Source organism: Diadema antillarum, unplaced genomic scaffold (assembly GCF_040938485.1).
Source record: "Diadema antillarum isolate AM-2024a unplaced genomic scaffold, OU_Dant_1.0 seq00000304_RagTag, whole genome shotgun sequence".
Taxonomy (NCBI): Eukaryota; Metazoa; Echinodermata; class Echinoidea; order Diadematoida; family Diadematidae; genus Diadema; species Diadema antillarum.
In genome coordinates this window covers 161,508-178,754 of record NW_027271327.1, presented here as the reverse complement: position 1 = coordinate 178,754, position 17,247 = coordinate 161,508, and the positions used below count along the sequence as shown (strand labels likewise).

The 17,247-nt window shown below is 37.4% G+C and overlaps 1 long non-coding RNA gene across 1 annotated transcript; it reads right to left on the bottom strand.

Moving 5' to 3' along the window:
* Positions 1-6,413: 6,413 nt before the first annotated feature.
* LOC139730369 (uncharacterized) lies at positions 6,414-9,757 on the bottom strand. The gene is made up of 3 exons (XR_011710921.1): positions 9,660-9,757; positions 7,838-7,953; positions 6,414-6,780 (listed from the first exon to the last, which is right to left on the bottom strand). It is a non-coding gene; the product is annotated as an uncharacterized lncRNA (long non-coding RNA).
* Positions 9,758-17,247: the final 7,490 nt, after the last annotated feature.

Here is a 17,247-nt window from a genome sequence, read left to right as displayed (position 1 = left end):
AGGAGTAAAAAATAGACTTTCCTCCATTTTCTGTTTGATTGGAGAGGAAAGTCAATATTCCGAACTGCATTCAGCCATCACGAATTCGATTCTTGTATGAAATTCAAGGAGAGTCCAGTACCAGTCCGTGTATAGCCAGACAATCTGGTGCCACTGTGACAGAGCGCAAGCAAGACGCATAGGACCCGTCATTTGAATATAGCACTACTGATACTGATTATATTTCAAAGAGTCCAAAACTTTCTAGATTGGGGATGTTATTTCGTGCCGGGATGTAGCAACCCAGGTAAAATAGTTAGAAGATTATGTATTTCTAATAATTGCTTTCCTGGTGTGTAGTGAAATTTTACGAAAATTTAACGAGGAAGACTCGTCACAAAAATCCTTATAGACTTACAGAAATTAGACGAAGCGATAAGAGCGACTCGTCCAACACAGTAATCACTGCATACCAACAACATTGATGATGATGATGATGATGATGATGATGATAAAATATGACATGAAGAAGGAGATGAAGAAGAAGAAACGTACAAAATAACGACAACCATGAAATCACAATACCTGTGGACACAGCGAGTTCCAGTGTAGTTAAATGTGTTAACCAAATTACGTAGAAACATACCGACAAAGTCAGTTATGATAAAGAAGCACGTACACACATACAACCACACGTATGATATGCACAAACAGACACACATTATTATATCATACTATATATTACATGAAATATGTAAAATAGAATAGAGAGAGGAAGAGACAGACATACGGAGGCAGATATATTCATAGTCTCTTTGTTTAATCAAACGACATTTGAAAACGAGCACTGGGTGATACAGCTATGAAGATCGAGCTCTTTGCTATCTCTCTTCAAGTACTTACATTTCACAAAATCATTGCCTTCCTATATTATAATGCAAACACTGGCACCGTTTTGGAAATACGAAAGTAGTATGCTGTCTTCATTTGATGCAAACATATGTTTCGTCGGTATACGCAGTTGTTCACAAATATTCACGTTTTCATTCATTTAGACCTCATGTCTGTGTTAATTCGCGTTGAATTCACATTCTGATCAGAATAGTTAAACCGACAATTTGCCGACGGGGCTCTAATAAGAATCATCATACTCACCTCACCGACTTTGTCGCACCTTCGTAATCGTGTAGACTGTGAAAATGTACTCCGTAGATACTGTTAATTGCGAGTGTTTCCAAACAATTAGGGGCAAATTCGCCAGAGCTCACGGTATGTTGCACTCGCACTTGAACACAGTGAACATTATATAGGGGGCATCTGCTTTTCACACAACTTGTAATCAATCGATCGAAGTCAACCGGTGAACAATGGCCAAATACACGGCAGATATTGACGTTCGGTCCCGCTTTCTCGAGAACGGTGAAAGAAAGTGTGAGCGTAGTCGAACTGATGCGGGTTTCATCGCTGGCTTCCTATTCAGTGGGCTGGGCAGTGGATCTCCTTTTGTTCGCTGCTGGGACCATTACGTAATGATCCCGTTCTTCGTTGTGGCGTGCCGTGTCATCCGTTAGGACTTTTTGTGTATAATTTGTCCCATAGTCGATATCGCGTTTATTGATTTCGAAAGTGCACTCCAGGAAAAAAAAGTTTTGGCGACAACGTGGTATATATACGTGCAACCTACTGATTCTCCGAGTACAGACAGATCATGGTCTGTGTACCCTCCGGCATTTTAGTTACTTTTTTAAGAAACAATGTACGGTTTGTTTTGCAGCTCCATGGCCTTTGCTACCTCAATTCAGGGAGGTAAAAATCTTCCACCTCCCTGCTCAATTCAACAAAATGTGTCGGGGCACAAACACCCCATTATTATTGTTAACCACGAAGACACGGGCAATATGGACAATTTACATTCTTGTCAGTTCAGGCTATAGAAAATGGAATTTAAAAGAAATGTATAATCTTACTATATATTAACGACTTTTTAGAACACTACCTAAATAAAAATGAGTTGTCGGATCGAATCCAATGAGATACAGCCCTCCATGTATATTTAGATGCGGTTTCATACACTGAGCGGGAAGAGTGTGTGTATATCATCTGTGTGTATATAGGTTTACAACATTCTCTTTACTCAAACTTGAGCTTCCGTCGGTTGCCACGGTTACGCTTCTTCGTTTAAGGGAGGATAGGCGCATTGATGCAAACCAGCAACATAAAGGAACAATACAGGTCATTTTTGTTTTAGAGTGGAATTGCATTGGTTACCACGGTTACTTATACATTACGCAAATACAACTATAATATCTTTCTCGTATTTGAAACGCACAAGATGTTTCATGTCGGTTTTCCACAGGTCAAAAGTGGAGTCAATGTTACATATAAATCGCTAAAAATGACAATTAATGTCAATCATTAGAAAATGAATACCGGGTGAAGTATCATATCATGTGAGCTACCATGAAAATATGCCATGTAAATTGAATTGCCGCGAAAGCCATTTTTGATGTACGTATAAAATGTGTTGAGAGAAGTTGGTATTTGTAAAAGTAAATTAACAGTTGCACATTTCCGAGTGTGTACATTGTGTCCACATGTATTTAGAAGTAATTCAGATTCCATCATAATGCTCAGTGGAAATATTGGTGCACAGAAACAGCTATATACCTCTCTCTCTCTCCAGCAATGATATCGGGCGGATATGACACGAAGATTTCCAGGTTTTTGTTTTGTTTGCTTGCTTGTTTTTGGTAATATTGAAGTAGCCCAGTCGTTCTTCTACATGCTGACTTTGATCGTTTGTTTGTTGATGGTCAAAAACCGAGATTTACTGTCTACACGAAGATTACGGTGGCGTGCGCTTGCACGTTTTGTCTCACCGGAGAAAGATTTAATTGCAGAATGTAAGTAAACTCGTGGTAGTCATTGCTAACTAACCCATATCCCAATAGAAAAATAAATGACCCTTTTCATACCCTATTGTAAACGATTAATCCACTCTCTTTATCTCTTTGAAACAGCTGATAACGGGTGTTTTGCTGTATGTTGCCATGGTAACTCGATCCTGCCCAAGCAACCACGAACACTATAATTCTGTCATCCTAAACGCATTACACGTCGAGTGCAGAGCATAATACGTCACCTTTTGTCTATACCTGTATGGACCGTGCATTTCGTAGACAGTGGAGGCTTTTTGTTTGTGACGGACCACGTGAAGTTGTTATGCTCTGTAGTGATTGACTCAAGCTGAAAAGAGAGAGAGAAAAAAAGTATCGATTCGCCGAGCCTGAGTGACCACGTGACCTTGCTGAATTCATAACATGGTATAAGGATTCGAAGAATGAATCAAAACACCTCTATGGAACATAAACCTCTTGATTCGACGCCCATACCGTCAGTTAGAGTAGGGGGTCTATTGTTTGTTTGCGTTGTATAGCATGGATGGTAAGGCAGTCGGAGAATGTGACGACCCAAGGTGATTGGGCAAAGGGAAAATCAGGCTAAAGATGTAGTTGGGGAAACGGAGGGGGGGGGGGAGTTAGCTGACAGACAAAAACACTGACACAAAAAGAGACAGGCAGAGACCACATCTTTCCCTAGACAGAAAAATCCGTCTGTCCGGAGTTTTTTTTTTAAATATTATTATTACTATTTTTGACATTTACGGCTGATAATTAGCTTTCCTCCGTATACATAAGGGGATTCATGAAGTCAAACGTAGTCTCCGCGGAACATTATATCCCCGACAAGATACAGACCGATCTTTCGGTCAAGTCTTTCCCCACACTGTTAGAAAAAAATCAACAAGGTTGTTTAAAATTTTAAACAACCACAAGTTAACCGGTGAATCGCTCAACTGTTGTTTAAAAATTAAACAACACGTAGTTGTTTAAACTTTTAACCCTTTGTTGTTTAAAAATTCTAAACAACTGTTGTTTAAAAGAAATTTAAACAACTGGGTTGTTTAAAAAAGTTGTTTAAAAATTTAAACAACTGTTGTTTAAAAGTCATTTTGTACAACTGGGTTGTTTAAAAAAAGTTGTTTAAAAGTCTAAACAACTGTTGTTTAAATGTAATTTTATACAACTGAGTTGTTTAAAAAAAGTTGTTTAAAACTCTAAACAACTGTTGTTTAAAAGTCATTTTATACAACCGGGTTGTTTAAAAGTAATTTTATACAACTGGGTTGTTTAAAGCAAATATTAAATATTCATGTTTAGAATTTAAACAGTTCTTTATCCCATGTTACTGTACAACTCACTTGTATATAAGCACAATAACACAAATGTTTATTTTTTTGGCCAATTATATATTTCAGCACATTTTCACTGTCTATATTGCTGACATCGTATCATTAGAAAACCTTCAATTGGTCAATATGTCCATCGATGTGCAAACTTATTACAAATAACAAATTGAGCCAATCAAGAATTGTCTCATCCATTTTCAGAATATATACAGAGTAACAATTCTTCTTATACAGTTAACCTTTGATAAGTCGAAGTTCTCGAGAACCGAGAAAAATGTGTCGACTTGCGCGGATTTAGTAAAAATATGCAGTTTGACTGCAGAGGAAAAATCACAAGCTTTTGTTATGCTTGAGTTAAGTGATTTCCCAGCTGAATTGACCTCGACTCATCTAAAGATTAGTGTATTGTCAAATGTACATTTTGATTCCACTTACATACAAATGGGGCGCTTAATGCCGTAAAAATCACATTTCACAATATTTCAACTAAACTGCAATGGCAAATTGAATTTGAAACATGCAGTAATTAAAGAATTAATTATTATGCATAACACGGATGTGTTCAGCTTGAGATTATCTATACCTGTGCCACATTGAATATTTTGTTGCTTCATTTCTCATATTGTGTGGGTGCATGGGGACCATCAGTTGCCCTCAGATCGGTCCAAAAGGGCTAACTGAATGAACAGTACACAGAGAATGTAATTTTTCAGAATGCTTTTACAGTCCAATGCACACCTTACAGACACATTATCCAGTTTTATAGTGATCATACCCTGACAAGACAAGATAAATCTTGAATGAGTCTTATTTCCTGGAATAATTATCTGATTTTCTTAGAACCACTGACTTTGTTCTTGAAGTGTTTGTCACTATTACATGCGCTTGGAAATCTCATAAGCGAAGCATAAGGGAATGACCCTCTAAGGATTTGCTTTTCTGTCCCAATACTGTACTTTGTTGCCCCACTAAGAAAATATTACTGAAGGTATTGCACTACACAGCTTCTCTATTATCTAGATCATTTTTAACAATGTTCAATTTGATGTAACAACATTTTGAATCATTTCAGTTGCAATGCTTTTGGGGAACATCTGCAATAGTAAGTCAGGGGTTATTAGATTATATTTCCTTGACAGTACAATGATGACTGTAAATACACTGCAGATGGAGAAACCATTCACACTAAGAAATGTTTTATCTCTTGTGAAAATTCTACTCCATACCCATATTCAGCATATCTGAACAGACCAAATAACATATACAGTACATTGTAATTATAATGAAATTTACTCCTGTTTACTGGTGTAATTTGAGAAGTCATACCTGCTACCAACACATACAGTTGTTTTTTTCATAACTGGGATGTGCCAAGTACAGCACATCTGTCCAGCAAAGATCATCTCTGTCACTCCTGTGATAGAGATGGCAGTAATGAAGATTACTCTATATACAATGAAATAAATTCATAATGGAAATATACATTCTACGAAATGCAGTTCATCTTGAATTTTATGAAGGCCACATTCAGTACAGAGTGTCACCTCCATTATGCTCAACAGATATGAGGTTTAAATTTCACAATTGCTATATTTCTGAAAATTGACTGTCATGCTTCAGTATAAACCTGTGAAGATCTTGCCCAATATTTCATTAAGTCACTACTATGCAAAATACCCTTTTTAATTCATTTCTAGCCCATCTTTATCACAAGTTTTCAAGGGCCAACATTACCCACTAATAGAACAATCTTCTCATGACCTTTGATCTTTCCATGTGACATGTATCCATTACTTATTGAGTTATAAACAAATAAAACATAGATACCAAACCTTTGCTTTGACGAATGACCTAAAAGTCAACTTTGTCAATTAAACTTCTGATGACCATGAAAATCTCATTCTACGCATCTAATCTTCCTGATTTGAAGAGTTCAGGTATGTCCTGATCTCTCTCACAGAATTGGACGTCACTTTACCAGGCATTTTGTACACAACTGTCTCCAAGAACTGCCAGGCAGCAAAACATTGAGCCTGGTACTCTACATCTAGGACATAATGCACTTTGAATGCACAGTCCACAGCCTTTGTCAAAGTTGGAAACAAGAATCCCTGTCTCTCTACAATAGGGAGTTTTCGCAAGCACAAGTTGAGCGTGTCGTGTGCGAAATTTGCTTCTGCACATGATCAAATCTGAGGGAGGTCCCGTCCGGGGGAAAACGAGTACGGTACTTGGCCAAAATAGCGTTCGGTCCCAATGCTGGGCAGGAGTGAGCCAGCCAGTCAGCCAACCAATCAGTGATCTTGTCCCCACACCTCCGTCTTGTACAGGAAAGCGAAACTGCATAGATATGGGGACGGGAGTCAGAGTACGGGGACTGTCACAAGTGATCGCTTCCTCGTATTCTCGGTCTTCGCGTCGTGTAGCGAAAACTTCCTAATGACAAAGGTTTGCAGTGGCTTCTTCCAGGATCCTCCCATCAGCAAGATGAAGGGCTGTGGTCTCTGCTTCCTGTCAATTTGTCCAATGTAGAAAGCCAGGTCTGTGCCCTCCTGTAAAATGAAATGGAAGTGGAAAAGAAACATGCATATTATCTCGATAAAATCTTGAAATAATCTACGCAGAAGTGTTGGGTTGAGGCATTGGTATAATGAAGTCCATCAGAACAGATATATTTCCCACACCTCTCCAGTGTTCAAGGTAGATTTCATAATAAAGTGCCTGGCCAAATTCTGCAACATTTCATTTGCAAACATATACCCTAAATTGGGTATTTTATGTAGTATATAACATCCATGTATTACATTTTCTATTCTTGCAAGGGCTAACCATGACCTGGCTGAATGAATTTTCAACTGTGTGGCCTATGGGAACTTCTGAAAGGCAATTAATTTTATTGCTGGCAAGCCCAGGCAAAAAGTATTATCAAACAAAAACTACTTCTGAATTGCATTTCATTATTTTGGGTAAGTTACTCTTTCCAATACTAGTAGTATATCAATTTTGTCCACTTACATTGTAGGAACATTAAGGAGTATGCGAGGTCTTTTTTCTTTTTGGTATGGGGGGGGGGGGGGGGGGGAGACACCCTGTATCACATTGGATGTATATGAGTGGTATGTGATATATTTCCAGCATCTTGCTGAATATAATGATACCATAATTCAAGTGCAATATTTATTAATGAATGGAATATTCCTTATTGGCGACATTTGGGACCAATTTTGCATTTCATGCGAATTTTTTCCCCTTTTTATCAAAATGAAAAGGACATATTGATATTGGACAAGTGTGTGATTGAGCAGTCAGGCACAAAATAAAGTAAATATGTATGTTGACTATGTAATATAAGATTTTTTTTTCATTAAAAAAAATTATTGTGATTCACAGCATACATTAGCAACATAGTAAATTTGCATAAATATGTAGAATCCATGGACTAAACTAACAAATGAAACAGCATAAACTGGGAATTTCTGTAACTATGGACCACAGCTTGATGATTTCTATATTTTGTATTGCAATGTCAAAGTCCATCTCATCATTTTGATAAGAGGGCAACACATCACTTGTTTTAGAAGATTAGCCTCCGAACAGTTAGGTACTTACAGGTTGAAAGTCGTAGAATAACTCTGACTCCTGAAAGGAGCACTTGCCCCACACCCTCGCAGTCCAGCCTCGGCAAACTAGCGGCAGCATGCTGAATGCAAGCGTCTCTTTTTCCTCTGTGGAGCAAAATGTATGACACAGGGGGAGTATTTTGAATGATACGTACGAATATACCCTTTAAAAATATTAACACAATCAAGGCTGATAAAGAGAAATGCTGACAAGTATCAGCTCATATTCAGATGCTAGCTTATGTACTTATATTGTACTTGATTGCAACCAGGATTACTGTGTGTGTGGGGGGGGGGGGCTGTTTTAAAGTTGTTTGGAGGGTATTGTAGAAAATACTACACATTTTGAATGAGGGACTGATTCTGGCAACGGCATTTACTACCAAGACGGGCAAGTAATTGTGGATGAGTAGAGCCAAACTTGTAAGGCCAAGCATTAGAATTATAATGCTGTAATAATCATCATGCTATTCTACAAAGCAGCAATCAGAGTTACCATGAACTTGGATGAAAGAAAGTTGAATGGTGTTGACAGCCAGTGCCTTAATAAGAATAATCTTGCACTACTGTTAAGTGCTTAACAAAGACTATTGCAATATGAATGACATTTGGGCTTTTGCAGGAGGTTCATGTCATATTCTGGCATTGCATAAAGCAAGATCAGTTAATATGCATATATCTTAATTAGATTAGCAAGAGCAAGGGATGTTCAAGGTCCAGTGATTTTTATTCCAAGTAGTAGGAAAAAGAATGCAAAAACTTTAATAGTTCATAAAAGACTTCTCTGTTAATGTTATCCTATAATGACAAAAGCTTGATTATCATGTGAGTTGATCAGGTAGTGGAGAAGAAAAGGGGAATGGTAGATGAAGGAGGCAAGGACAAACCGTCCAGAAGTTTCAGTGTACATGAACTGTGTGGCCGTGAGGTGCTATAATGTGAGAGAGGGGCAGGAGACAGCCTCTCCCAAATAATTGTCCAAGCTGTAGTTACAGTCATTAAAGCTGCACTACCGCATGTGATACAAGGAGCGAAAGAAGCTTGTATGAGCACAATTAAAGATGTTCTGAATCCACATGTCATCTCTTGAGGATTCAGTTCCAGCAGGACGAGGTCCAACGTGAGCTAAGGAGGGACAATCTCTGCCTGACTGGCCTGCCAGAGGGGGCTGAGGAGACAGAGGAAGAGCTTACTGAGGGCGAGTCAAATGTTGCCAAGGAAGTTGGCTTAGACATTTGGAAAGAGGACATCTCATCTTCATGATCTTGTCATCATCTTGGGGAAAAGGCAAGAAGGAAAGAGCAGGCAGATCAAAGTCCACTTTATTGCAAACAAAAGGAACAAACTGTATTCTGGGCATTCTAGTCTGAAAGGAAAAGAGAACATGAAAAGTGTGTACATCAATGAAGATCTAAAGGCATGCAATATGTCACTCGATCAGTGCATGATAAATGCCAAGGAAGCTCATGATGTCGAATCGGCAACAAAACCAAATACGGGAACATGACATGCAAGTTGAATGATGGACAAAGCAGAGTCATCAAGAGCCCGGATGATCTCTTTGATATTGGCTTTGAAATTACAGATCCACTTCAGTTTTTGCAGGTTTTTGCAAAAGTCTTAGAAATTAATTAACAAGCATTGAATGAATTTCTTGGTCTAACAATTTTTTTTTATAGTCATGTACATACTGTAAGTATTTTGTTAATGTTGTTAATAAATTCACCTCAACTCAAATGCAAAAAAGGAAAGGGTGGTACTTGGGCTGCAGATTAAAATCTCTACACAGAGCAATACTATTTAAAATGTACCTTGGGAAATCACTAGGGCATCGGTGTCACCCGTGTGACGAATAAGCAGCGTTTGCTACGATGGACATCTTGATTCCCCATACTAGAGTACTTTGTCAGCATACATGGTCATGCTGCAAACATCCTGTCTTCAGCCATGATCTCCTGGCTGAATGTGACGAATAAGCAGCGTTTGCTACGATGGACATCTTGATTCCCCATACTAGAGTACTTTGTCAGCATACATGGCCATGCTGCAAACATCCTGTCTTCAGCCATGATCTCCTGGCTGAAGTCTTGCTTGATCTGTACAAATTAGGGAACAAGATTGCATTTGTAATCATATTAAGGGTGGCCCACAAAGAATGCTATAAACCAAATGGAAAAAAATATAATACTCAAGTAATAACAAAAACATAAATGATGGAGTGAATTATGCATGATCATTAGCTTCTGCAAAAATGTTCATTCTATAAACATTTTTCTCACAAGTTTGTGTGAATTTGCACAATGTGCTTCGTTTGGCATGGAAATCTTGACAGACTGAGAAGAAAGCTCCTAATCTTTGCATAGAAACTTATTCAAAAGTGACAAAAGTGCCAAAAATTGGTTCCAAACCACCTACCTACACGAAACAAATAGAACTCTACTAAGGTGGTACATGTATATTATTACTACAGGCATTAAGTTTACATGTGGTGCATAGACTATATTGTGCGTTAAAAACACCACAATCTGTTTTCTGTCTTTATCTTCATTTTCTATAGGGGTTCTAGGCCTTTTTTTCTACTGGAAGCTTACGTAGACCTTAATTCATCGAGCATCATTGATGGCAATGATGCTCAGTAAAGAATGAATTGCTCCAGCAAAAGTAGCAGAACTTGCACTTTACTATTGGATTTTAGGGGGTTCGTAATGTTTACAGTAGATTTTGGTTGTACGGTTGCATGGACCTACTACTCATCGACCGCCTAATGTTTATTTGCTTGATAAGAATATTGAACACTGAAATTCATGCAAAAAACTTGACCTACGTGATTGAGAAAATCCAGAGCTAGGCTATCAAATGCCTTTGTTCCCTTTTCGATTTGAAGTTTCAGTGCAAAAATATCGCCATCGAACTTGCGTGGCCTTGTTCAGCTCCCCGCGGTTAAACGCTCCTTGAGATCGACCGCTGTTTTTGCATTGACAATGCACGCAAACCGACTTGTATTGAACACCGTGTTGTACGAAGCTTTTTAGAAACTTCCATAGACATTACATTACGATTCGGTGAAAATATTCATTCGAAATTTTGTCCTTGATTAAAACCATTAACTTTGTTAATGAACGGTGAATTTTCGCGTTTTCCCACACCATCCTCATCAACAGTCAAAGCCAATCCATTTTTATGTGCTTTGCGTGCAGTGAAGTGCGTACTATAGTACTACTCTGTATGCGTTCAGTGCGCCAATTAATACACGGTCGGTTTATTACAAGAGGGTGGTTGATGTAGTAGGGCTATCATACAGCCGACCATGGCATATAAAAGTTCTAAATTATGAGGTAGGAAATGATCGAGACAGGTCATTGCGTAATTGAACTTAGTTAGCACTAGCACTAGCAGTCTAAAATATAGGCCCTAGCCCTTGACTAGGCCCTAGCATTACCTAGCTAGGCCCTATCCGTCACGTTATAGACCCTATGCCCAACTAACTTGTTAGATTTCTACATCATCGAACTCGGACACTGCGCCTATACTTGTGCATGATGTGATACGGTGCCTGTTACAACTTAGAATACTGTACAACGAATAGGCTACTGTACTGTGTCAACAATGGGAATATTCCGTACGTAGGTACGCTGATTTAGATGATTAGTTTTTGTAAAAGAAATTCGTATTTTATGTGAAGTTTTGAAAATGTATGTAAGGATTGAATTATGCAAGTGTTTATACAAGCACGAGTTGGTTGAAAAACATAATGTACGTACCGGTACAGACGACCTAACTTATTCGTTAAAGGTTAACATTAACAGTTTGTTAGATCTATTACGTTACATGCATGAAGGCGAGACGTAGCGCAGCCCGGCCAAGAACCCAAAGCGTGAGCCGTGACTAGCTTCATACATCATGCAAATTACAGATGGGCATGAAGCGATGTAACTATCAGTTAAATAAATAAATACCTTGGAATGACTGGCAAAGTTCTTCTATAGCTAGACCCCATTTGCTGAGAATGTTCGTGACTCCATATAGCTGCATTGCAGTCATCGTCACCGCCGTCCATCATGATGAATAGCTGCGCTACTGTATAGCTAGCTATACGTACATTGTACAAACGTGTGATGTACGTATGTGTGTGAGGCGCGCGGTGGCCGCCCGGCGGCGATCGATTGCGACGAAGGATACATGCAGGCCCGCTGATTGGTTCATGACTATCACATGACTTTTGCCCATCAATTTCTAAACAACCGTTGTTTAATTGTTTGGACAATCATTCCGAATTGTTTTTAAACAACCGCTGTTTAAGGCAATCAAGCTCCAATTTTCTGTATTTAAACAACATTGTTTAGAATTTTAAACAACAATATTTTAAACAACGAAATTTTACACAGCGTTCTAACAGTGCACAACTGACACCTGCTATTATAGCCTATGCCGCAACATAAGCTAGCGTTTTGCTGCTGTTGCTGCTGCTGCTGTTGCTCCTTCTTCTTCTGTTGCTGCAATTACTGATCGACCGATAACGGTTTATTTAAGTCATACTGAAATGGTAGTCCAAAGGCTTATTATGCTTTACATTGTAAAACACAATTATAAGAAATTAATTATGAACGTTTCAACGATGACAAGTAACATAAACATAGCGTCTATTTAAAACGTAAATGAAAGGGCAGTTATTCAGAATATATTACTTAAAAATTATAATTATAGTTATCAATGTATACACACAAAAACATGCACATCAAAATCGCATCTGTTATCGGGCACTAAGTATCCGTCTGTGTATCATCATGTATTTAGCAATTTTTATATCCATTCATTCGTCTATTATTCAGTCTCTTAATGTTCCTTAGCAACGATTCCGTGACACGAATAGCAAAAAAAAAAAAAATCCATTCTATTCCAATCAGTTATTGATTTTCCATATAGAGAGCCCCACATAGCATGCTCTAAAATGACTTGTAGCTGCATATCACTAAAAATGTACTGCCATGTCATGATTATGAGCCATAATGTTGCAGACTATAGAGGGCGTTGTCCTTTATAAGCATGACTGAGTTGGTTGCTTCATTCGATTTCGTTTGTGTACTTTTTTATTTTATGTGATAACTCTTGTCCAGTAGGGCCTAAAAGATTCATGACTGATTGGAGGAAATGATAAGTCAAAGCTGCTTATGAATATTTTTTTTTCTTACTTGTCGTTGATAATGCGAACAAATGTAAATTGGATGTCTTTATGATGTAGATAATTATTGACTGGCCCTAAAAGAATGAAATTAAAGAAGAAGAAAATAACACCGATCCTCTCACAAGATGCTGAGGATCAAGCATACTTTTAGAAAGGAGAGTTTTCATCTTAATGAGAGTGTATCGATGTACTCACAAAATCTTCTCATTATAATTCTAAATACATTTTCCCTGAAGGGCTCTTTGATGGCTTTGCTTTATTTTCTTTCTTTTTTTTCTTTTCATTTGTTTTCGTTTTCGTTATTTTCCACAGCAACGGCAAAAAAAGTAATATAGACTTATAAATGATTAATGCGAAATTCTTAAGAGACTATGAAGAAAAAGCCGAAATGGTTCATTATCCAATTGATTATTTTACACAGCAAACAATGTCGTTACTCAGCCAAGACGAAATATTGCGAGCTGAGATGGAGCTTTGTTGTTGAATTTCTCTGCTGATGAAAAACAAACAAACATAATTATGCAATACAAATAAAGTTCTGACTGACTCGACAAGGTGCAACACAGATCTGAATCTGAACCAGAGAGACAATAATCACAGTAGGATACTGATTGTTTATACCATTTCAAGAAACTCAATTCATTATCGAATGGTTAACATTCCCTCTTGGGTTTTATTTTCCATGCCTTCAGAATGAGCTTATTTAAAGGAGAAAATCTAGTCCAAATATAAGATTAGAAAGAGTAAAATAGTATGAGTTCAACGGTATAATTTTGATCGAAATCGGATGAAAAATAAGGAAGTTATGACATTTTGAAATTTCGCTATCTTTTGTGGGTGGGGGGGGGGGGGGGTTCTTGAACAGTCAATATGAATATGCAAATGTCAAAGTGAGCATGTCATTCCCTCACAACGTAGGCCCTACTATTAGTTTGTACATAAAATTTTGAAATTTCTAGTTTTTCATTACAACGCAATATGCCCGATGCTCAAATTTTTGTATATCTAAGTGATCACTATATTCTGAAGTTATTCAACCAGAAATAACATCATGTTTCAGACTTCAATGACAGAAACAGTGAATTTTCGTCATTTTGTGTGTGTGTGTGTGTGTGTGTGTGTGTGTGTACACAATCAATGAAAATTGTAAGGGTATGACATGGTTAGTTCACTCATTTGCATATTCATATCCACTGTACAAGAACTGTTTTGCAGAAATAAGCGAAACTTCAAAATGTCATAACTTCCTTATATTTTACTCTATTTCAGTAATTTTTTACCGTTGATCTCGTAAGATTTTACTCTTTTATTATAACCAGACTACCTTATATTTGGACTGGATTTCCTGTTTAAGCACTGTTTATGAATTCCTTGAAAAAATGTAGGCCTACTCAGTATTAAATTTGTGAAATGTTATGATACGTTGTTATAGCGTCGTTGTATACTAGTACAGAGACAGCGACACAACGAATTACCAAAAACTTTAGATAGACATGCATAATACACATGTATATCTTCTGAAAGTCAATGTCCATAGGCACGCTTCCCCAAACTATCATCAAAAATCCGTAGAGAGTTGAGGGAAGTATTCGCCTCTTCCCGGATTCTTATTGTTATGTACATTCTTTGCGCCTTCATAAGTGTCACACTGGGAATACCCTAACAGGTGCAACTTTGCACCTTTCAGGGCAGAAACGTGCAAAGTTGCACCTTGAAAAGTGCTCCCATTGTGACATGGTCTGAAAAGGTACCCCCGATGTGAAACTGGTAAAGGTGCAAAGTTGAACCTATTTTTCTCAGAGTGCATCTTTAGCCGTGTGTACCATTAAGTTTTTAGCTCTGAGGAAGAAAAAGAAGGAAGAATATAATTATTTAGGAGAGAAGTAATTGAAGAGTTGGAAACTTAATTAATCAAGACTTCAAAGTATAGGGCCTAAGATCAAAGTCAAATAGAGAAATAGAATATCTTAATATAGGCCTACCGCACTCGTTACACAACATGAAATATTTGCGAATATGTCGCTAGATTTCTCACATATTGTTTGCTTATTTTCTTTATTTTTCAGCAGCTTTAATCTAAAATGTCACAAATATTGATAAAGATAATGCTTTTACATTTCAACTCTTCAGTTATGAAATTTTATAACTTTATGGCGCGGCTGATTATGCGTACACTTAACTGTACTTTACGAAGAGGATAAAAGGTGAGGGTGAGCCTCTGGCATTCATTTCCAATCACAGAACTTAGTTCTGTGTTTCCAACAGACTGCAGACACCCCTATGGCAAAGAGTGGAGGGGAATTGTTACCGTACTTAACCCTTATCTTACAATACAGTAGTTAATTTGATGGCGTGTTAGAGACGCGTGAAACTGAAATTTAACCCAAAGATCGGTCTGTGTCTTCTAACTTCGAATAAGATCGATTACCTGTCCTAACATCCATGCACGCCGCGGCCGGCGCCACGTTTTCAGAAGTGGGGGGGGGGGGGGGGGGGAGGGGAGGCAGTTTATATTTCTGGTGATATTGAGAGAACACCATGAGTGAAAGTTTGAGGAAAATTGGAAAATCCGTTCAAAAGTTTTCAATATCAAATGTCTCAGGTTGATAAAATGGACATTATATCGGCTTTCACATTCAAACTCTTCACAAGATTATAATACACATGCCTAGATAATATGGGATACATTTTCCTAGGTATATCATACACTTGTGCTTGGTTACTTGTACTTGAACTTTGAACTTTATTGTAAAACACACCTTTTGGCCCCAACTGGGCATATAAAGGTTTAACATTGTATGAGATACAAGACATGAGTAATAATGAACAGATATAACATATACATATTTACATGACATGACATATTGTGTATGACATTATTGTGACACGTGTTTGCTTCTCATTTTCTGTTGAGATAGTAGTCCACAACTTGCAGTCAATTACTACAATTAATATTCTAAAAATGGTTCAAAGTAATAGCTACAACTCGAGCTCAAACTTTTAAATTCAAATCACTGAATGCCAACATTATTTTACAAAAATTAACACTGTAATTAAGACTACTCTCTAAAAAAAAAAAATCGAGTGAAAATATTCACTCTTAAAAGAGTGAATACATAAAAGAGTGAATTTAGAGTGAAATTGGGGTGAATTTTGAGTGAAAATGTTCATTTTCACTCGTTTTAGAGTGACGTCAAGGATCAATCCAAAATCTTCGAGTGATCCTTGAGGTCACTCCAAAATGAGTTAAAATAAATATTTTCACTCAAAATTCACTCCAATTTCACTCTGAATTCACTCTTTTTTGTATTCACTCTTTTACGAGTGAATATTTTCACTCGATTTTTTTTTAGAGAGTACTGTATTTGATTTCCTATTGGCTTAAAAATAAAGTTTACATACACTCGGACTATACATTAAACATTTTCTTGTAACTTTATCATTATTAAGCCACTTTTTAATAATACAGGAATTTTAACAAATACAATAAAAAGAATAGTTATCTTAATAACAAGGGGACCACTATCAAGTTGGCAGGGGAGGGGTTGGTGGTGGGGGAGATGAGTGGAGAGGTATCAGCTATTACTAGTGGGGTGAATCAATGTAAACAAAATAATGCGGTTATGGGAAGGCACTGTATTTTCGTGGTCAAAAAACAAACAAACAAAAACAAAAAAAGGGGGTTGACTGTTATTACAAAAAGTAGTGGAATGAGTCAGTGTAAGCAAAATATATAATGTAGTTATGGGGAGGGCACTATATTCTGGTGGTCGGGGGGGGGGGGTGGTGTCTAGGGCGGCATTGAGGATCTGAACTTTGCTCCAATAGCCTCAATTATTTTACAAAGATTTAGCAATTTCACCTTACTTTTACAGTTAAATAGTTTTTCCATTTTATGGGTATTTGGATTTCTATAATTGTATCTCGGCAACAAAGCTTGTCTCAGAGTATCATAATGAACTGCATTCAAATAACACATGGAATTCATCACCGATTTTGTTTGAGTTACACAGTGGGCATATCCTATCATCATAATTGATATTGCTGTACTTCCCTCATACTATGTACTGGGAGTTTAGAGTTAGCTAAACGGAATTTAGTCAAAGTACTAGCATATTTGCGAGGGAGGGTCAGGAGATACGGTTCAAACATAAATTTACATTTAAAAATGCGATAATTGACACAGTAATCACTGTCATTAACAGTACTAGACCAAG